The sequence below is a fragment of the Miniopterus schreibersii genome (genome assembly GCF_964146895.1).
Source record: "Miniopterus schreibersii genome assembly, chromosome: 8".
Classification (NCBI taxonomy): domain Eukaryota; kingdom Metazoa; phylum Chordata; class Mammalia; order Chiroptera; family Miniopteridae; genus Miniopterus; species Miniopterus schreibersii.
In genome coordinates this window covers 76,427,557-76,449,591 of record NC_138109.1, presented here as the reverse complement: position 1 = coordinate 76,449,591, position 22,035 = coordinate 76,427,557, and the positions used below count along the sequence as shown (strand labels likewise).

The window sequence follows — 22,035 nt, the reverse complement described above, 5'->3', positions numbered from 1 at the left end:
CTTTCCTATCAGCAATATAATTTACTTTATTCAGGAACAGGTCCCCTCATCACACCTAAGAACCTTTATTGTATATATACATACATATATATATATATATATATATTTTTTTTTTTTTTTTTTTTTTTTGAGAGAGAGGAACATTGATCGACTGCTTCTCATACAAACCATACACACCCTGACTGGGCATCAAACCTTCAACCTGTGTATGTGCCTTGACCAGGAATCAAACCCATGACCCCTTGGTGTACAGGATGATGCTCCAACCAACTGAGCCACACCGGCCAGGGTACTCCTAAGAACTTTTAGAAAAACACACCACTGTTCTAGTTCCACTCACATCAAGCCAATCGTAAAGTCTGGGCATGGGGCTCAGCGATAACATCTTTAAAGTATCGGGGGTTTTGTTAGCTGTGGTGTTAGACATCCGTTCTTGAATTCACTAAGAAAGAATCCAGAGCCAAGGACCCTAACGTAAGAAGTTTATTTAGAAAGTCACAGAGGTAGAAGAAGAACTAGGTGGGCTGTGTGGACTCAGGAAACAACTTACGGAGGCAAAAGAAGGGCTCTTGGAGTAGGAGAAAGAAAGCAAAGGTATGTGCCTGAGAAAGAAGGCATGGGTGTGTTCTAGAGAGAGGGAGAGAGAGAGCGTGCACTGGGTCCCTTGCCTTAAGGGTTTTTATCTGTTTTTCTAAAGGCAGGAATTTTACGGGAGGTCTCAGGGGAGGATCTCAAAAGAATATTCATCAGTTTTCCAGGTGTGTCCTTTCAGAATCTTGGTTTCTATTGATTGTTTCGCACTGGGGTCTGGTCCTGTTGTCAGCATGATTTTGTTGCTTTTCTGGGCCTAGAGCTAAAACACAACTGAGGCCTAGATGTTATCTCTGGTTTGACCAAAACTGTTTCTGTGGTCAACAGACTGGAGGCTTTGTTCCTAAGATTATATGAGGCAGGTTAGAACCTTATTATCCTGAGGGCTTAATGCTTAAGGGAGTGGTTGTTCAGGGTTTGTATGGGAGTCTGTGAGGCTATTCTCTGGTCCCCTTGTTCCTCCTCTAAGGGGGTCTAAACCTCATGACTAGTGATATGAAAGGTCAGGTGGTCTAAATCAAGTGACTAGCTACATGCTAGGGTAGGAAAGGTTACCCTAGGGATAAGGTTCCAGCCTCTAATAGTTGTTTTCTCTAGTTTTGGCCATTGCTAGGCCTTTCTGCCCTGGTGACATTTCATACCCTGCCTATCGTTCCTGCTCTGCTTATGCCTGTCTAACTGCCTACTCTATCAATTTCAAATGTGCCACCAGGATAGAGGACCATTGTCATTAGGCCCAAATCAGATAGTTGATGGAAATACCAGGAGGTGCCCATTCATGTTTACTGTGCCTATGAAGGTGTGTCATTGCTATTATCAGCATTGCTGTGGGGAGGCCCTGTCTTTAGTGTGATGATGTAAATACCACAAGGAAGAATAGTTGTCACTGCACATCCCCACATCCAGATTCTCCAGGAACAACTCACAAATGGCTGTGTGTTAGATGTGTTCAAAGTTTCCCTTGGTAAGCCTCTTTTACAGGGAGGCCTACACTTAGGGGAAAATAAATCCTACACTTGAACTTTTCCTCCCTTAGGCAGATTTTAGAATTGATCATACCCATAATCTTGAAATACGTGACAGTTAACTTACACCAAGACTTCTTGCTATCCCTTTAACCAGTCTTTTGTAACGTATGTGCCTTACTATTTCAAACCCTAACAGCAAATCTATAAAGCAAAATCTAGTTCTGCACATACAAACGTCTGAATTTATCTTATCATATCTTGTATTAGCAAAATTTTCATAAAGATGTGACGATAGCCCGGCTGTCATGGCTCAGCAGGGGCAGTAAGGGGCGTGCAAGAGGCAGCCGATCAATGACTCTCTCATCATTGATGTTTCTATCTCTTTCATTCTCCCTTCCTCTCTGAAATCAATAAAGACATATTAAAAAAAAAGAGAGATGTGAAGATAATTTCAGGAGTTTTTTGAAAATGGCCAGTATTTCATTTTACTATTTTTGCAAAGTCATGTTTTTATTAAGTAACATTTTGAACAATTCAGTAATTAATTAAAAATGAAATTTTCATATGGAGAAGTATTTGTAATAAAAGTGATTTTATGGGGAAATCTAGATAATTTTTAAAATGATCATTAAAGGTTCTCATAGCCTCCTCAGAGTTATATGCTCATTGAAGTTCAGATGATACAAATAATATTTTCAGACATAAAGCAAAAAAAAAAAAAAAAAAAGAGAAAGAAAATGTATGGGTAGAATGCTAGATGTTTTATGAAATCCAAGGCTGATTTGAACAACCCTTGACAGTATGAGAACCAGTTTGAGAACTCTTAACCTTTGCAGAGGTATGAATCTGAACTGTCTAGAGCAGTGGGTCTTGATTCTGGCTGCATATTAGAATCAGTGGGAGCTTGTGCTATGACTAATGTCAGGGCTCTTCCCCAGTGATCAAGTAAAAATCTCTGACAATGGTACCTTGACACAAGTATTTTTAATAGCTTCTCAGGTACTTCTAATGTTTCACCAAGATTGAGAACAACTAGGCCCCCAGTGCTGCCACCAAGATGTGTCACTGATAAAGGCACAGTCATTGCCTTTAGGTAATTTGGGGATCTTGCAAGGCTGGCCTCCTCAAATCTTTGAGGGCAAAGACTTTTTCTTACTCTTTTCTGGTCCCAGCACCTCTTCTAAATGCACAATAAATATTTGCAAATCAGTTTCATTTTTTTCAAAGTAGTATACCAGAACTCAAGCTGCTCTCTAGATCAGAGTGACTTTATTTCCCCAGATAAGCACAGGCCCATGTGTACAAATATAAAACAAAGACTCACAAAAAACCAAACAGGCTGTTTTTAGGAGATTTGCATTGGGGCAAGCAGCTCAAAAGTAACGGAGTGACTGGCTCGTGGCAAGGAAAATGCTCTTAAATCTGGAGCAGGAGGTGTTTGTTTGTCTAGGCACTCCCCAGGATTGGGCCAGCTTGGGAGGATCTCTGCCTGTCTATCCTGTCTCTATAAATTAGGCAGTATGGGAGCAAAAGCACGTTATTCTTATACCTTCAAATAAAGTCTGCCTGTGCTCCTCAAATGCAGGCTCAGTACACTCCCAAGTCAACCTCAGTACTGTGGGGCAAGGAGAAATTTATTCTCTAATGATATTTAAGCCTAACTCATATAGAAGCCACTCTGTAATTAACTTTCCCTTTCCCTTACTCATTGAAGAAATGGTGTCTGCGGATCAGGATAAATGCACAGATAGTGGGTTTAGTTTAAGGTTACTTAAAGCTTTCTGCATTTGTAGGCAGGGCTGGTTCCCCATATTTTCTTCACATTAACTGGTACCTGTCACATGCAAATATTTGACTTTTGAAAGATTTAAACCAAAACATTAAATAAAGTGGCAGCTTAGAATTGCAAAATAGTTTGTTTTTAAGACTGAATTGACCCAAGAGGTTTTAGAATGACTGTACTTTTCAGTTACTTTTTTGAGGAAAAGAAAATGGATACTGATTACAAATTGCGGAGGGAGGGGGTGTTGTAGATAGTATTTTTAGTTGCAACAGCAAAGATATTTATGGACTTCTGTTTTTTATTGATTCTTTATATATTGTAATTTATTCATAAGAAAGAAGAATATTAGTGTTTTTCCTTGCTCAGCATTATTTAAATATTTTTACAATAAAAATCCCAACATTACATTGTCAATTTTTATTCCTAGAACCCTCATTTAGAAAAAAAATTTTTTTTATTGATTTCAGGGAGAGGAAGAGAGAGGGGGAGAGAGAGAGAAACATCAATGATGAGAATCATCGATCTGCTGCCTCCTGCATGCCCCCTACTAGGGACTGAGCCCACAACCCAGGCATATGCCCTCACCCAGAATTGAACTGGGATCTCCAGGTTCATGGGTTGATGCTTCACCACTGAGCCACACCGCTGAGCAGGGCTACACCCCTCATCTTAAGATATATTCTTGTGCCCAGCTCATTGTGAATATCTCCACATAATAAGTGAGGGAAGTGTTGAATAGAGTACTTGTGAGTTGGTATCTTATATCCTGCTCTGTTTGGACTAAAACCCTATTCTTTTAAAATATTTTCTTAAAGTTATACTTTATCAGTAATTAATCTAAATTATAACTTTAAATAAAGCCACTGATTATTTTTCAAACTCTTTATGGTATGATCCTGAAATGAATGAAATACTGAACACAGCACCAGAAGGTCTGAGTTCAGCAGGGCTCTAACCCAGATTGTGTGATCTGTGACCAGATTACCTTTTCTACTTAACTCTCTTCAGCCCCAAATGGAACTGAAATCTGTGCTTCCTTTACCCCTGGGGACAGTGTGAAGATTAAGAACATATTCTCATTACTCTGTGCCATAAATTGAATGTCTGTGGTCCCCAGTCTCTCTCCCCCAGAAATCATGTTCAGATCCTGACCTCCAATGTGATGATCTTGGGCGGTGATTAGGTTATGAGGGTGGGGCCCTTATAAATGGGATTAGTATGCTTATAAAAGGGACCCCCGGGAAGCCTGCTCCTCCCTTTCACTACGTGAGGACACAGTGTAAAGACTGCTGTCTGTGAACCAGGAAGTGGGTTCTCACCTCGCACCGAATCTGACAGCACTTCATTTTGGACTTTTCAGCCTCTAGAACTTTGGAGATAAATGTTTGTTGTTTATAAGGCACCAGGTCTATGGTATTTTTATTATAGCAACTTGAGCTAAAACACTCTGCTTTGGTTTTCTGGAAAAAAGGGGCTGTGCAGGGAGGGCTTGGTATTGTTGTCATCAATGAACTAGGTCCAAAGGAACATAGGTTTTACTTTTTTTCTTTTTGTTTTTCTAAATTCCCATGGTATTCTAACACCAGAAGCTTATGCTTTCTTCAAAATATAGTAAAATGAAGCATTTTTACAAGGTCTTTTACTAAAAATTATAGTATTAATGGCATACGTGAAAGAAGCTTAATTTAATTACTGAAATATGTTTGGGCAGAAATGTCTCTACCCAATGGTTGTTATGATGTGTGGATTTCTTAACATTATCTTCCATAACTATTCAACCTTACTGGGTCTTTCTTTTTAGCTAGCATTGGCCTTTTTTTATTAAGGCTAAACAACCAAAACCTGATGTGAGAAGCATAATTTCCACATTTGACTCTTAATTAATTTGGTGTGAGAATGCAGCCTCTTTTTCAGTACCAAACACTTCAGCTCTTTCCAGCAGTAGCGGTTCTGTTTTTCTCTCTGAAAGAGATGGAGCAGGATAGGAATTGCCTAGATGGTTTGACTCTTACTAAGTAGGAGAGGAAGATAGATGATGCCTTCCAGCCACCCTTGGGAGGCCATGTGTGCACCAGAGGACAAATGGCCCAACACTAGCTCACGGCCCTCCTGCCTCTGCTCTGTTCAGGGGTCTCATGTGTGAGCCCTGCAGTTGCTTTGTGTAGCTCCTTGAATGGGAAACTGTGCTGTAATGAACACAGCCAGAGACCTGCTATTAGAAAGCAACTGGAGTGGAAAAGGCTATGTTAAGATGAAAGGGCAGTAGAATGTCAAGGTGTGTGTCAGTGGGGTGAGCTGCTGGGCAAAGGCATTCCGAGTTGCAGAGCCGCAGAGGCACTGAGAGATCTTTGTTTGGAGTGTCCCCTCAATCCTGTCTTTTGAAGGCTGGGATGTTTTTAGTCCCTCACCTGTGAGCTATCTGTGGGGCAGTGGCTGGGGACAGTGGTGCCCACTGCATTTCCTGGGGAAAGGATCATCTGCCCAGTTTGCTGTCAGATGAGCTGCTGCTGTATGTTGCTGCTGAAAGTCTGTGTGACTTGTTGCCTTGGGCAGAAATAATGATAACCTGCCTTCAAATGGAAACTGCTTGACTCATGATGAAAATATTTCGATTACCCATGTTAATAGTAGCATGGAAGAACACAGCCAGCTAAAATTTATAGTAATTCAGAAACCTTATGTAAGCCCATTTTTCCTCTGCTAAGTAGAAACAAAATTAATTGCTCTTTGTGTACCTGCCCACCCAGAAATTGGTGCTTCAAGAAGTGAAATAACAAAAAGGCAGGTAATTTAGAGGGAGAAGGAGAACTGCCTAGGATAATATGTAGACTGTTGTCTGAATTCCCCGTTGGAGTAGATTTGTGTGTCAGTTAAATGCTTTGCTTGGTGTTTCAGGTTTAATGAGACAGCTGCAAAATTCACTAAAATCAGTTTTTAGAATATTGTCTAGAAAATGTTTAAGTGTTATGTTTCATGATGAATTTTAAAAATTGTAATATATTTATAAAATTTACCATTTTAACCATTTATAAGTGTATAGTTTAGTGATATTAGTACATTTACATTGTTGTACTACCATCCATTTTCTGGAACTTTTTTCTTATCTCAAACTCAGTACTCATCCATTCTCCACTCCCTCTGGCCCTTGTTAAACACTATTCTACTTTCTGTTTATATGAGTTTGATGATGAATTTTTTCATTCCATGAAATTCCATAGTCATTGTCCAAACCAATATATAATACCAATTTCTATGTGTCTACAGGGATCACGTGATCTCTTTTAAAAGGACCTTGATGTAACTAAATGCATAATTGCCTTATACTGGGAAATGGTAGACACTTCCTGTGAAGGACTTGAAACCATCCAATTTAGTCACTGCTCCTAGCCATCACTAACCTTACATGCTCACCATGAGAAAGATCATCTCCCTCATTAAAAGAAACCAATAACTCTAGAAAATTACTTTTACGTGACAGGAGGTAAAATTGACTTTCTTAAATATGTGTTGTCATGTGCTTGCTGTTCCAAACTTTTAGTAGTCTCCATTGACAAAGGCAAAAAGAATCACAATCAGTTATTTAATATTTTTAATGCCTCTTAACTTATCAGTGTAATATCATTGTTAACACTGGGCAGCTATGCAAAAATAAGGACATCTAAACTTATGGATTCAAGATGGCTTTTTAGTCATTTAATGAGCAATAGGAATTTTGGGAATTTGAAGGGAAGAGTTACCTTCACCAAATGACTTGCTGTTTGTTGCTATGGGTACATCACTGTACTCAGGAGACTAAGGAATGGAACAGGAGATGCAACCCCATTGAGTGGCTTGTAGTTGGCATAGGTGGTTAGAAAGCAGCCGCAGAGTGGGCATGTGAGGGCTGCCCTAAAAGGAACACATAATGGTGCAGTCACATCTTGAATGGACATTAGAGAAAGTTTCCTGAGGTAAGTGGCCTATAAAATAGTGGGTGCTGAAGGCCTCAAACAATTTTAGCTGGTACATGTGGGGAAGGGAGACATACACAGAATGGGGCAAAGCTGGTGGAGGTGACCACCAGAGTTCAGGCTTATAGGTGGGAAAAAGACACAAACAGCTGTAGTTCTAGTTCTTGGGAACATTTCTGTTTAGCAGATGTGTGGGATGTAGTCGTAGTCGTGGGGAGAGAAGGGGTTTGGGCCTCTGGGGAGCTCTTTGATAGGTCAGGTGGAATTTGGCCTCAAAGCTTAGTAAAGTTGTGCTTTAGAAAGGTAAGTCCAGGCATGGTATATACACAAGGTAAACCAGAGAAGGTAATTATTTAAATGGAAAGTGGTGAAAGGCTGTTTAATTATCTTGGAGGAAGATACCAAATGTCTCTAATTTATGTTGGTTGTGGTGAGAGTGAAAAAGTGGGCCAAAAAGAATTCACAGGCTTTACAGTTTGGATGTAGGGACTGAAGGACAGGGGAAGGTCAAGAGTGATCATAAAATTGCTAGGTTGTAATGTATGTCATATAAAATTCAAAGGGTATAAATGAAAAGTAAGCCTCTCTCCTGCCTCTCTCCCTCAGCTTTTACCACTTCTTATGCACTTTGTTATATTTGTGTGTAAATGCATAAGCTCCATATATATTCTTGTTAAAAATGTTAGGTACCACGCACAGTAATCAATACTTTGTTTTTATTATTTAACAGTGTATCTTGGAGATATTCTACATCAATACATGAAGAGCTGCCTTATTCTTAATTTACTTAGATAGTTCCCAATTAATGGAAATGGTTCTCTTGTCTTTGGCTCTGTGTACACATCGTTTAGAGAGTATTCTTGTTTATGCATCATTGTGCACACATGCAAACATGTATATCTATAGGTTTAAGTTACTACAAGTGGCATTCCTGAATTAAAGGATATATGCATCTTAAATGTTGATAGGTATTGCCAAATTGTCTTCCATAGAGTTTTTACCAGCAATGTCTGTTTCTTAGATGCTCCTAATGGTATATCAAACTATGCTCTTTCCCAATCTGTACACTAAAAAGTATCTAATTGTTATTTTAATTTGCATTTCTCTGAGTGAGATCAAGCATCTTTTCATAACTTTCAGAAGCATTTGTAATTCCTTTTTGAGGAACTTCCTGTCAGTAGTTGATGGCCACTCCTCTGTTTAGAAGTTGGATTTTAATGGAATGTTTATAGTGGTTTCTCATAAATTATGTTTCTGGAGTTTTGGTGAATATATGTTGGGATCACATTAAGGCAACAGTCATCTGTTCCTATTTTATTAAGAGGTGGTTTTAATGAAGAGTGAATGTTAAATTTCGTCAAATGCCTGTGGAGTGGCCTGTGCTTTTCCCCTTGATGACAGGGTAAGTTAGAGGGCTGGATTTTCCATCTCGATTTATTCTTACATTCTGTGTGTACTGACCACCAACCCCCCTGGCCACGAGATAGTAATTCCTTGGTGGTTTCTGAGTTGTTTGTTAATGTTTTATTTGGGACTTTTGCATATAGTTTGTAAGCATCTCATTAATCACTGATACAGCTTTTCAAAGATCATCAGCCTCTTCCTAGTGATGGAATTAACCTTCACCTCATTTACAGTCTTGAGTCTTCTGTTTAAGCTCTGGCGTTTTACACCCTGTTTTACACCCTGGCCAGTGTTCCCACCTGGCCTTCTTGAAATGCTCTTCTTTCTTACCTGCTGTGATGAGTTGAGCTGTCAGTTCCTTGGTGGCTTCTTCTCATGGTGCCTCTTTCTCTCTGCCTAGAGTCTCCCTCCTTGACCTCCCTTTTTCAAGTCTGACATTACCACTAAGGTGGACGGGCCTCTCACACATCTGTGAGCATGTCCATCTGCATGTCCTGTCGTCACCTCAAGCAGTGTGTCTGAAACAAACTCATTCTCCACCCCCACCCCAAAGCAGCTTCTCCATTTGACACACCTGCTTCTGTTTGTGGTAATATCTAACATTGTCTCAATAAACCTGCCTCTCGCATGTGTTGAGCATCTGCTGTGTATCAGGCCCTGAGGAGCCAGGTAGCAAGGAGGAAAAGTGGCAACAAGGAGGGCAGGCAGCAAATGTAGATTCCTCTTTCAGGAAATGTGATGTGATAGAGAAAAAGACATTGTTTGAAGAGCTGAAGAGGAAAAGAGGCTGAGGGGAGCGTGATTTATCTGAGGTGGGGAAGCAGTCAAAGGTGAGAAGTATCAGGTACAAGAATCAAGGAGGCTAACAGGAGCAGTGCCTAGGAGATGCCTGATGGCATCAGCCCTGGGAAGGAGAAGAGAAGGAAGGGGATCTCCAGAGAGACTCTGAGAGGAGAAACACTGGGCACAAGAAATGAGGCCTGTGTTAATGAAAAGGTGGGGTTTCGTTCTTGAAGAGAATGGATATTTTAAGTCTTCTGAAAATTTTTTTTAATGTGTGCTTTATCTGTATTAGCAAAGTCCTGTCCTTAACTGCTTTTGATAGACTCTAAGTCTGTAGGAGGGCATTGGGGACCATCAAGGGCTAATCTTCATACGTAGTGGATGCTCACAGTTATTCTCCGAATTTAAGGCGACTTCGTAAGTACATTGTTTCTGTTCAGGGAAGACTGCTCTTCTGTTTTTCTCTCCTTTAGCAGTTTGGTATCAGGAGCTTTAGGCAGGTAGGAAGGAATTCCTATCTTTCTCAATGTCACAAACCACTTAGGCCATGTTCAGATAGCTTTTGTAGTGGTAGGGTAGCAGTGAGCCATGCACCCCAGGGAGCAGATCCCCCCCCAGCTGTCCTGATAGAAGTCCCTCTCATCCAGCATTCCCTTGAATTCCTAACAGTCTCAGGGTGCTTCTCCTTTTCATCGGTCTTCTTTACTCCATTTGTTTGCCCTTATAGTTAAGAAAATTTGTGCATGGGAACTATCGCTCTTACATTTTTCTCTCCCCTTTCCATTGTGGTCTCATCCACCTGCTTAGGACACACCTGTCCCTCCTTTTGCAAGGTAGCATTTCAGATACTATGATAGCTCTGCCCTTCTTATATCTCTTCTTCCCAGGCTAAACTATTTTTCTTTTGTTTCTCTCCTACAAAATACTTGATTTCTAGACACTTTTATACTTTGCTAGACCTACTGTGATTTCTGTAGGCTTGCATTTTAGAGAGAACATTGGATTAGTTATTTTTAATGAGGGCACCTCTCCTTGTTCATGAATAGAATTGTAATCTGACTTACTGTCTGTGTTCAATGATAGTCATTCATAGTGCTTTTCGTAAAGTCTTTAAGCAGTTTAAACTTCTCTTCAGAATATAAAGTGATTTTCCCTACCCGTGGTCTTACCCTTTGTCACTCTGTATATAGAAAATAAGTATATGTATATGTGTATGTGTGTTTAAGTGTAAACATATACATTATGTATAGTATAATATATACATAAATAAATATATGTACTTTATATACTGTATACTTAGCATATATCATATGTTTGCTCTGTGTGTGTGTGTGTGTGTGTGTGTGTGTGTGTGGTAGGAGAGAGAGAGAAAGAGAGAGGGAATAGTTTCTGCGTTGTTAATAATTGCCAAAGTAATTTTGATACTACTTCAGAATCTTTGGAGTCATAGACACCTCTTGGGTCCTGTTTCCCCTTTGTCCCTGAGTGGGGAAAGCTGGATCTTGTCAGACCAAACTGGGGATGAAAGGTTGTGCTTGTGGCCTTTGGGTCTGACCCTGTCTGCAGAGCACAGGGCATGGTCTCACCCAGCAACTTGCAGAGGACTGTGCTAAGCTCTGGCAAGGAAGTGTCTTTAGGTAAAGAGCCTGATAATATCTTTTATTACTTGGGAAGATAAATTTGGTTTTGTATTGATTCATTCCAAAGCAAAGAAGAACTTTTCTTGGGTTTGGTAAAGTCCTGTAGCATATGTTCGTTTTTTGACTTTGCGTATTGAGCCTGAGGCATTTCCTTTGCCTGAGGTGGCTACTCAGATAGTTTCATGGGGAACTGGGCTGTTATTTGCTGTACACTGTCTCAGAGGCAGCAGTGGTGTAAATGAAAGGAAAGGGTGGAATGGGCGAATAGAGGATTTGAAAGCAGGGGCTGTACTCATCGGCATCCTTCCCTGGTACTGCAAACAGCTTACCAAGTGTTCTAAATCCTTCCCAAGGCCTGCTCCTGGCGTCAGTGTTTCTTCCGCCTGTCCTTCCCTTCTTGGCACCTAAGACCAGCCATTTTTCCTTTAGCTACTTCCTCTTGCTCTTCCCGTTCCCACAGTTAGCCTGCCCCTGGCCTGGTGCAAGCCTACAGAAGGGAATATTCAGGCTTCTGTTCCTATGCGCTTTCCCACCTGCTAGCTCTCCTCCCTCCCGGGCAGAATCTTCCAGAGTCCACCTGCTTTCTGTCAATGTCATTTCCTTCCCTGGAGGACCTTATAGCATGCCACAGATTCTGTCAGAAATAGCTTTGTTTATGTCAAAACAAAGGTTAGGTGGAAACCTCTTCCAGAAAAATGCACCGTAGTCCAGATGGGGGATTCTTTAAGATGAGAAGCGTACTCCAGCCTCCTGTGGGTCCAGCCCCCTCTTTAGTAGGTGCTTTGTGGCCACGCTTTTGGAAAATGTAAAGCTGTTCATTCCACTGCAGGTAGAGGTAGGGCAGAAATGAGCCCATAGAGACCTCTGCTTATTAGAATATTCGGCTTCTCAATTACGGGTATCTGTCTGGTTCTCCTGTAATATTTTCATTTTTTCTACCCATTTCTTGACTTTTCTTCCACCCATTCTGCTTTATTCCCAGAGCCCTCCTTATATTTATCAGGAAGTTGTCACTATATCCACAATGTTTTTTTCCACTGCTCATTGGCAATGTCAGTTATGACTGGGTGACAAAGATTTTGTTCTCTGAGGCTTGCATTTCCATCTGTGCTGAGAGCCCCTTGGTTGTCTGCCATATCTTCTCCCACCATCTGTCCTGAGTTTTTACTGTCTTCTTTTGGTTGCTAATCAATAGTTTGGATTAACTTCTTATAGTGCCTCATTGTCGGCCCTGTTGAGGGCCCAGTTGATCTCTCTCTCTTGTGCTCAGAATTCTTCTCACCAGTTACATTTTCTGACACTACAAAATTTGATGGCAGCCATTCTAGGACATAATCGTAACCTATGGTTTTCAATATACTTTGTAGCCTGATTCTCCCATATGTCCTGTGTGGAGCACTGTTCTAGGTGCTTCTGATATGTGGGGGTCCTATGTTGGGTATATAAATGTTTATAAGGGTTGTGTTATATCCTCTTGTTGGCTTGGTCCCTTTATCATTATGTAGTTTTCCTTCTTTGTCTCTAATATAGCCTTTGTTTTAAAGTGTATTTTGTCAGATATAAGTATAGCTACCCCAGCTTGGTTTTCCTTTCCATTTGCATGAAATATCTTTTTTCATCCCTTTACTTGTAGCCTGTGTGTATCTTTCATTCTGAGGTGGGTTTCTTATAGATGGTATATATATATATATATATGCTTGTTTTGTTTTCTTTTCCATTCAGCTACCCTCTGTCTTTTGTTGCAGCTTTTAAGTCATTTATATTTAAAGTGATCATTGATAGGTACATATTTATTGCCATTTTATTCTTCTAACTATGTTCCTCTGTTCCTCCTCCTCCTTCTTCAGGAAGAGCTTTTAACATTTCTTGCAATATTGATTTGATGGCAATGAACTTTTTTTTTTAGGTTTTTCTTGTCTGGGAGGGTCTTTATTTTTCCTTCAATTTTAAATGATATCCTTGCTGGATAAAGTAGTCTTGATTGTTGGTCCTTGCTTTTTATTATTTGAACATTTCATGCCAGTCCCTTCTGGCCTGAAATGTTTCTGTTGAAAAGTCAGCTGATAGTCTTATGGGAGCTCCCTTTTAGGTAACTTTCCCTTGCTGCTTTTAAGATTTTCTTTGTCATTAGCCTTTTACATTTTTGGCCTCTTTGGGTTCATCTTGTTTGGGACTCTCTGTGCATTTTGGACTTGTGTGTTGTTGTTTTTTCACTAGGATATGGAAGTTTTCAGTAATTATTTCTTCAAGTAGGGTCTTGATCCCTTGCTTGCTCTCTTCTCCTTCTGTTACCCTTATGATGTGGATATTGTTGCACTTCACGTTGTCCCTAAGGTCCCTTAAACTATCCTCTTTGAAAAAGAAAAATTTTATTTTTTTTGCTTCTCTAATTGAGTGTGTTCTGCTGCCTTGTCTTCCAAATCACTAATTCAGTCCTCTTCTTCATCCAACCTACTGTTTATTCCTTTTAGTATTCTTCATTTTAGATATTATATTGTTCATTTCTGAGTGGTTCTTTTTTAATGTTTCTATATCCTTTTTTAATGGTGTTGAAATTCTCACTAAGTTTCTTGAGCATCTTTCTAACCATTCTTTTGAACTCTATATCTGGTAAATTGCTTGCCTCCATTTCGTTTAGCTCTTTTTCTGGAGATTTTGTCTGTGCTTTCATTTGGGGTATTTTTCTTTCTCTCCCCATTTTGGCTGCCTCGTTATGTTTGTTTCTATATATTAGGTAGATTTGCTATGACTCCCAGTCTTGGAAGGGTGGCCTTATGTAGTGGGTGTCCTGTGGCACTCAGTGGCCCAGTCTCCTTTCTCAGCTGAGCTGGGTGCTACTGGAATATCCCTTGTGTGGGTTATGTGGGCCCTCCTGTTGCAGTTGAGTCTTGTTTGCTATTTGCCCATTTATATGTGGTATATACCCTTAGGCTGGCTGGCTGGGAGGATCAATCATGAGCACAGTTTACTAGCTGCTGTGCAGGTGATGACCACACGATGCAGAATTCTCCTCAGCAGGGTCTAGTGTCTATTGGGATCTCTCTTTGAATATGCTACTTGTGAAGCTAGTTGGAGCCTGCTCTGACGTTGTCTGAAGCTGGGCACTGCATGTGTTGGTTCTGGGGCTTCTTGGGAGGTACTCTGTTGCAGGCCAATGTCAGACACTACCTGCAGCTGGTCTAGGCAATGTGCTTAGAGCTACAAAGCAATCCACAGTTTGTGGCTCCCTCTGCTGGGCCTGGGTATGCGCAGGAAGGATCAAACTGTGCACCAAGGCTTGCTTTTACCAGCACTGTGTCTGGGGGAAGGTCAGCAAAAGTCCCAAGGAGTACCGAGAACTACCTCCACCTGCCTTTGCCTGCTGGCTACCTGTTAGGTTCAGTCACTGAAAGAGCCCCAGGTGGTACTCAATTTGCATGATGTAGGTTCTCAGTGAGTCACCAGTTAGGGGTGAGTGGTGTTCACTAGATCTATACAGGTTCAAACTCAGTGCCAGTGCTGGGGCTGATGCCACTCAGGAAATGTCCCAGGATATACCAAGTCTGACTGCTACCTATAGCATGCTTGCACACCTTTATGGTGGGGCAGGGTCTCAGGGAGCTGTCAGGGCAAGGCTTATGAAGTTTATCAGGCCCAAACAGACCAAGATTTGGCTGTTTGAATGGTAGGTCCTGCACTGTTGACTCTATGACTTTTATAATTTGTAAGAAAATGAAGTCTGAAGTTTCCATTACAAAACATAATTTTTCTTATGTCTTGTACTGATATTTATTGAGAGACATGTCTATCATTTTTACTTTTAGAATTACATATTGAATGTATATGTTAACAAATGAGCCTTTTTTTATGAATATCATTTGTCAATTTTGCAAATGTGTGGTAGTTGTTGTACATGTAAAAAGTCTAATAAGATACATTCTTTTGCCTCCAAATAGTGCATATTCTAGTGGGAGAGACCCATAAGTCAACAAATATAACAAAAAACTAAACTTGGATGATCAGTGCTAGATAGGTACACAGGTTCTGTGATCAGCACTTTGATAGTACACGGTGCTGTGGGAGCAGAAGGGAGAGTTATTTAACATGGACAAGTTGAGTCAGAAAAGGTTTTCTCGGGGATTGTCAGGATGAGCAGGAGTTAACCAAGCAAAGAGTGTAGGAGCCCTCTCCTTGGCTAAGGGAGCTATGTTTGCATGGACATGTGCTTTTGTATGGCTGATGTTTTTAGGGAGGTGTTGATGGTGAATCATGGTGTAGGTTAGATATTCAGGCAATAAATTACAAAGATAAAAGATTTTAGATTTTTCTGATGAGTTTTAAACAGAAGAGTGACCTTATAAAACTTGTATTTTAGATAATTTTGACAGTAGTCTGGAGAGCTAGTCAGAGCCAGATGTGTTGATTGGAGACAGAACTGCATTGGTGTTGTATTGTGTAAATCTAGGTGAGAAATGATAAAGGCCTGAAGTAGCAGCAGTGGAGGAGATGGGAGGGAGGTACAGATTCTAGAGATTTTGGATTTAGAAGCAATAGGGCCTGGAAACTGGTTGGATATGAAGAATAAGAGAGGGAGAACTAAAGGATGCTTCCCAGTTTTCTGGACTGAGTAATCAGGTAGTGGTAGCATTTACCTGTGTAGCGAATGTATGAGGTAGTAATAGATTTTGGATATGTTGAGTTTAATGTGCCTGAGGGCCACCCAAGAGGAGACTGGACTGGGAAATATAAAGATTTGAAAGACCATGGCATGTAACTGGTAATTGAAGTCAATTATATTCACAAATAGGTGGGACCAAGCAAGGGTATGTAGTAAAGTGAGAAGAGAACAGGGACAAGGATGGAACTCTGGGGTCACTGAATCAGGGGTGTTGGAGGATGAGGGTGTTGAAGGACACTAACTAGGAATGTTCAGAGAGGTGTGAGAAATGCCAGAAGAGAGGACATAAAAACTAAGTGAAGACAGTTTCAAAGAGGATATGACTAATAGTGTCCAGTGATACAGAGAGTTCAAGTAAGATAAGCACTGAAAAGTGGCCAGTGGATTGAGTAAATGGGAGGCCATTGGTGACACTATTGAAAGTAGTTCCAGGAGAGTGGCATAGCAGAACCTAGAATTCATTGGGTAGAGAAGTGAATGGATGAGAAAATGAAGACAAGAAGCATTTAATGTTTAACCCTCAGTGACCTCTTGAGAAATGTAGAGATGAGGCATTGCAGAGGGCTCCTTAGCTGCATGGGGTTTTCAAGAGGGGGTGGTTTTTATTTTAGTGGGAGAAATTTGAGTAGTTTTGTATGCTGAAGTGAATGAGCCATAAAGCTTTTGCAAGAAGAAAGTTACCTTTTCCATTGAAATAGGATGCAAGAGGAAAGGTGGATGCCAGTGCAGTTAAGATTAAGTCTGTGCTAGGAGGGGAGGAGGGGAGAATTGGAAGGATTATTATTTGGTCATTCTGTATTGCTGCATAAAGAATGATAAGTTGACATCCACATCAGAATTATAACTAAAATACAGAACAACCATCACTCAGAACCTCCTGAAATCTAGCTGAACAGAAGTCCTACAACAAGGGAACTGAAGAAGCATCCAGATCAGTAGGAGGGGTGGAGACGTGGGCGGATCAGGGATGAATTGTTGGAGACACGGCTGAAGTCCCACACTCTGTGCGGCAGTTTAAAGCTGGGAGGGATTTCTCAGTGGTGGAGGTTTCCCAGAGGAGTGAGGAGTCCCAGCCACAGATTAGGTTCCCCAGCTCAGGGTTTCAGGGTTGGGAAGAGAAGTCCCCACAACTTCAGGCTGTGAAAACTAGTGGGGACTATCCCTGAGGGACACAGAGGCTGCAGGAGTCCCAGGCAGCTCCTCTTAAAGGGCCAACACACAGACTTACTTAGACTCGCTCCTCTGAGCTCCAGCGCTGGGTAGCAGCTTGAAAGGAACCTGGAACATTCAGGAAGGAACTAACTTGCCTGGAATCGGGGAAAGAGCTGGAGGGTCAGCTTTCTCCCAGACAGAGGAGCTGGCAGAGGCCATTGCTCCTTTGACGAGCCCTCCTCCCATAGAGCTGAGCCCTCCCCCCATAGAGCTGGCAGGCAGTCTCCATATTTGAATCTCCGGCACCTGACTCACACCTTTGGGCCCACCTTGGTGATTCCTGGAGACCCTGCCCCTCCCTGTTTGCAAGCTCATCCAAGCCATTTCCAGTGGCATTTCTATGCAAGTGGCCTCTCTAGCCTTATGCTTGGGACTTTCTTAAAATCTCTTAAATAAGCAGCAGCTGGACTCAGCATGCCACATACGTCTTGATAAGTGGCCCCAGGCCTGGCACTAGTGGCAGCCTGCATTGATTCATAGCTTGGCCTCTCCTGGACACCTCCAAGCCCAGCACAAGTAGCAGCCAACTATGGTTTTCTGTGTAGCTCATGCTGGGTGGCCCTGGGCAAGGCGCAGGCAGAGACTGACTTTACACCTCCTTGGAGGCTCCAGAGACAGTGCACCTGGTGGTCAGACTTGACCATACTGGATTACAACCCTACCACATCCACGAGTGACACACTCAAGGGGCACACTCGGTGAACACTAAAGCTCTACTGAAGTAAATCCTGCTCCATAGGGGTGTCTCCAGCACAGCAGCTCTTTGGCTGTAGTTGCAGCTGGCCCTCACAGACTATTGGCCGGGGGTCATTTCCTCCCAGTGATGCCAACAGCAAGCAAGGCTCAACTACAACAGGACAGTGCACACAGCCCACACAGGGGAGCACCTAGAAGGCCCAGCTCAGGTGACTGGGGAGGCTGAGCCACTGGACCCTACAGGGCACCAACTACACAAAGCCACTCTACAAATTCCAGGAGACATAGCAGCTCTACCTAATACATAGAAACAAATACCTGGAAGCAGCCAAAATCCGAGAAACATATCACAAAGGAAAGAACAGAAGAAATCTCCAGAAAAAGAACTAAATGAAATAGAGCCAAACAAGCTACTAGATACAGAGTTCAAAATAATAGTTATAAGAATGCTCAAGGATCTTAGTAAGACTATTAAGCAAACTAGTGAGATCATCAATGACATGATAAAGTACCAATTAGATATGAAGGCTACATGAACTGAAATGAAGAATAATTTATAGGGAATCAACAGTAGAGAAGAGGATGCTGAGAATCAAATCAGCAATTTGGAATATGAGGAAATAAAAAACACCCAAACCAGAAGAGCAAAAAGAAAAAAGAATCCAGATAGTGTAAGGAGTCTTTGGGACAACTTCAAGCGGCCCAACATTCGTATTATTGGGGTGCCAGAGGGGAAGAAAGAGCAAGAAATTGAAAACCTATTTGAAAAAATAATGACAGAAAACTTCACCTACCTGGTGAAAGAAATAGACTTACAGGTCCAGAAAGCACAGAGAGTCCCAAACAAGAGGAACCCATAGAGGCCCGCACCAAGACACATCATAATTAAAATGCAACAGGTTAAAGACTGAATCTTAAAAGCAGCAAGAGAAAAGCAACTAGTTACCGACAAGGGAGCACCCATACGAATGTCAGCTGATTTCTCAACAGAAACCTTGCAGGCCGGAAGGGAGTGGCAAGAAATACTCAAAGTGATGAAAAGCAAGAACCTACAACCAAGTTTACTCTACCCAGCAAAGCTATCATTTAGAATTGAAGGTCAGATAAAGAGCTTCTCAGACAAGGAAAAGCTAAAGGAGTTCATCACCACCAGACCAGTACTACATGAAACGTTTAAGGGTCTTCTTTACGAAGAAGCTAATGATCAAAAGAATCTGAGAAACTAAATAAATCCAGAGACATTGAAGCATGCAACAGATGGTCATATCTCAGAGGGAAGAGGGAAGGGGGTGGAGGGTGGGAAGAGATTAACCAAAGAAGTTATATGCAGATAAGCATAACCCATGGACACAATAACGGCGGGAAGGCCTGGGGAGGGGGTGGGAGTGAGGTGGAGGGCCTCAATGTGGGAAAAAATGAGACAACTGTAATACTTTCAACAGTAAAGATAAATTTTTAGAAAAAGAATAATACATTATTTAAAGCCAAAGTGAGCCATGTCATTTTTTGATGAAGAAACTAGATTCACCACATAGAAACTTTGATGATTTTTAAGTCTTTTAAACCCTAGTGGAGGAGAATCTGTTACTTTATAATATTATAGATATTCACTTTTATTTAAAGAATCCTGGTAGAAGATGAATCAGAAACTCCATGTTTTGTTTTTTCTTCTACCCGAGGGTTTGCTCAAATTATATTCCTGTCATTGACATTTTGGAGCTTGAGGACAACAGAACTATTGCAACATGAATTTTTAGAGCCAATTTTGACCACAGTGAAGTGACTCTGAAGGCTGAAGGTCAAGAGTGTGATTGATTGGGTGATTAGAATTCCTTTTAAAACAAATTAGAGGTGGCAGGTTTGCTAGTGGCGAAAAGTATGGCAAGGAAATGAATCTCATCAGCACATAAAACTTCTGGGATCATCAAAAAGGGTTTAATGTTTAAAATATAAATGTATGCATGCGCACACAGGAATGATCTGCGTAGAAATTTCTGTTTGTCACATTTTACAAAGTAGTGTCTAGCCTGATTCTTCTGTTAAATAATGTAATATACCGGCACTAGATTGAGTATGTATTTTGTTTTTAGTATAGGGACTGGTACCCTAAGTTTTGAATACAGTTATCAGTTCAATTTATCTCTACTTTTTATATTTGTCCTTATATTTTGGGCCTTCTAGGTGATTGGATTTTTGATCAGGTGTTTGTGTTTGGTATCCCTGGCTTAGGAGACAGAAGGGTTAGGAAGGAAGCAAGGACCAGTGTGTAGGAAGGTAAGGGACAAAGAATTGAGAAGGGTTTGTGTGTGTGGGGGGGATCTCTTGTCTTGTAGAGTAGGGTGAGGTAGTCTATGGAGAATTAATATTTCTCAGGAACCTAATACATGTCAGACACCAAGTTATGCACTTTCATGTATATTACATCCTTACAATAACCTTGGCACAGTAGATAGGGAAATTATTTGTACTTTCAAAGGAAAAATTGAAACAAGGTAAGATGTCAAAAAAGAACTAAAAGTGAAGAAAAATAGTGATGATGATGATTGTTAGAGATGAACATTATTACTTCAGTGGTAGCTATTATAGTGTCTTTATTCTAATTTTTGGTGGGGCGGAAGGTAGAGTACTAGGTTGAGTCAGAAAGGTTAAAGTTGGTTATTAAGTTGGGCACATTGAAGCTAGTTGAGCTCTCTACTTTTGTATATGCTTGGACATTTTTATAATGTTTTTAAAAAATGATTAAGCAAAGAAGTAAAATAGTCTTGGCTGTGAGAAAAAGTGAAAAGGTACTTATGAATAGCAGGGGGACTTCCTCCTCCTACTTTCAGACCTACATGATAGCATTAGCCTATGAACCTATTTTTGAGGCAGAATTATTAACGAACTTTTTAGCAAATAAATACAATAAAATCAGTTTTTTAAAAAATGTGGTCATTTTAACTTTATGTGTGAAGGCTCTGCAAAAATTAGGTGTTTTTTTCCATCTTCATCCAATTGAGTGGAATTTTTGTCCCAATGAAGGAGCATTTATATTAGAAAGAAGCCCACGACTGGAACTGTCTCATTGCTGAAGGTACACAGCTCCAAGTAGGAGGATCGGAATCTAGTCAGTGAGCATCTATTTTTGTAGAACATGGTAATGGGGACCAGAAGGAGCTTATTTAAAAAATAAGATGGTAGCTAATGTTTATGGGGAGTTTACTCTGTGCTGGGCACTCTCTAAACACATAACATATTTAATCCTTACAACTCTAGGAGGTAGGGAATATTTTTTCTTATTTATTTTTATTTTATTGTGGTAAAGTGTACAAGACATAAAAATTACTTTCTTAACCATATTTAAGTGTGTAGTTCAGTGACATTAAGTACATTTACTTTGTTGTGTAAAGTATCACTACCATCCATCTCAGAACTTTCTCATTTTCCAACTAAAACTCTGTGCTCATTAAACACTGACTCCCCATTCCTCCCTGCCCCAGCCCCTGGAAACCACTGTTCTACTTTCTGTCTGTATGAATTTGACTACTCTAAGTAACTCATATGAGTGGAATCATACAGTGTTTGTCCTTCTGTGACTGGCTTATTTAACTGGAATAGTGTCCTCAAGATTCATCCATGTTGTAGCATGTGCCAGAATTTCCATCCTTTTTAAGGCTGAATAATATTCCATTATATGCGTATGCTACATTTTATTCATTTATATGTCAATGGACACTGGTTGTGTTCCCCGTTTGGCAATTGGGAATACATATGTAGCTATGAACATGGGTGTATAAATATGCTTGAGTTCTTGATTTCAGTTCTTTTGGGTATATACCCAGAAGTGTAATTGCTAGATCATATGGTAATTCTGTGTTTAATATTTTTAGGAACTGCCATACTATTTTCTACAGTGGCTGTACCATTTTACATTTCCATCAGTTGTGCACCAGGATTCCAATTTCTCCAGGTAGGAGGTAGTTACTCTTCTTATTTCAATGTTAAAGAGGAGTAAAAGAGGTACAGAGAAGTTAAGTGAGCTCACATAGCTAACATGTGCAGATCTGAATTTGAACCCTACAGTCTGACATCAGAACCTTTGATATACAGGTGGTAAGATGAGGCACAGAGACACAATTAAGAGCACTATGCCTAATACAGTGTTGGAACCTGGATTCAAACCCAGGCAACCTGCCTTCAGAGTTCATGTTGTCAAGCACTCTTAGATTTAGTGGTTTGTGTGCCTCCCTCTCTCCCTCCCTGTTTTATTTATATTTTGTTATTAAAAGTTCTCTTTTTAAAAAAACGCCATATTTTGTGGAAAGATACTATTTTTTGAATATCTCCATATGTTTTTTTCCTGCTTTTCTAA

At 40.6% G+C, this 22,035-nt stretch overlaps 1 protein-coding gene across 7 annotated transcripts in view; it reads left to right on the top strand.

Moving 5' to 3' along the window:
• Positions 1–22,035, top strand: part of FARS2 (phenylalanyl-tRNA synthetase 2, mitochondrial) — a 458,022-nt gene that overhangs the window by 34,770 nt on the left and 401,217 nt on the right. For 2 of the 7 annotated variants that reach the window (XM_081143633.1, XM_081143634.1), the window contains exon 2: positions 21,554–21,633. The exons of 2 other annotated variants lie outside the window; for them this stretch is intronic. The gene's annotated coding sequence lies outside the window, so the exon portion shown is untranslated. Of the gene's footprint in view, positions 1–21,553; positions 21,641–22,035 lie in introns of those variants that run through there. 3 more of the 7 variants (XM_081143635.1, XM_081143637.1, XM_081143639.1) reach the window with 2 other exon arrangements.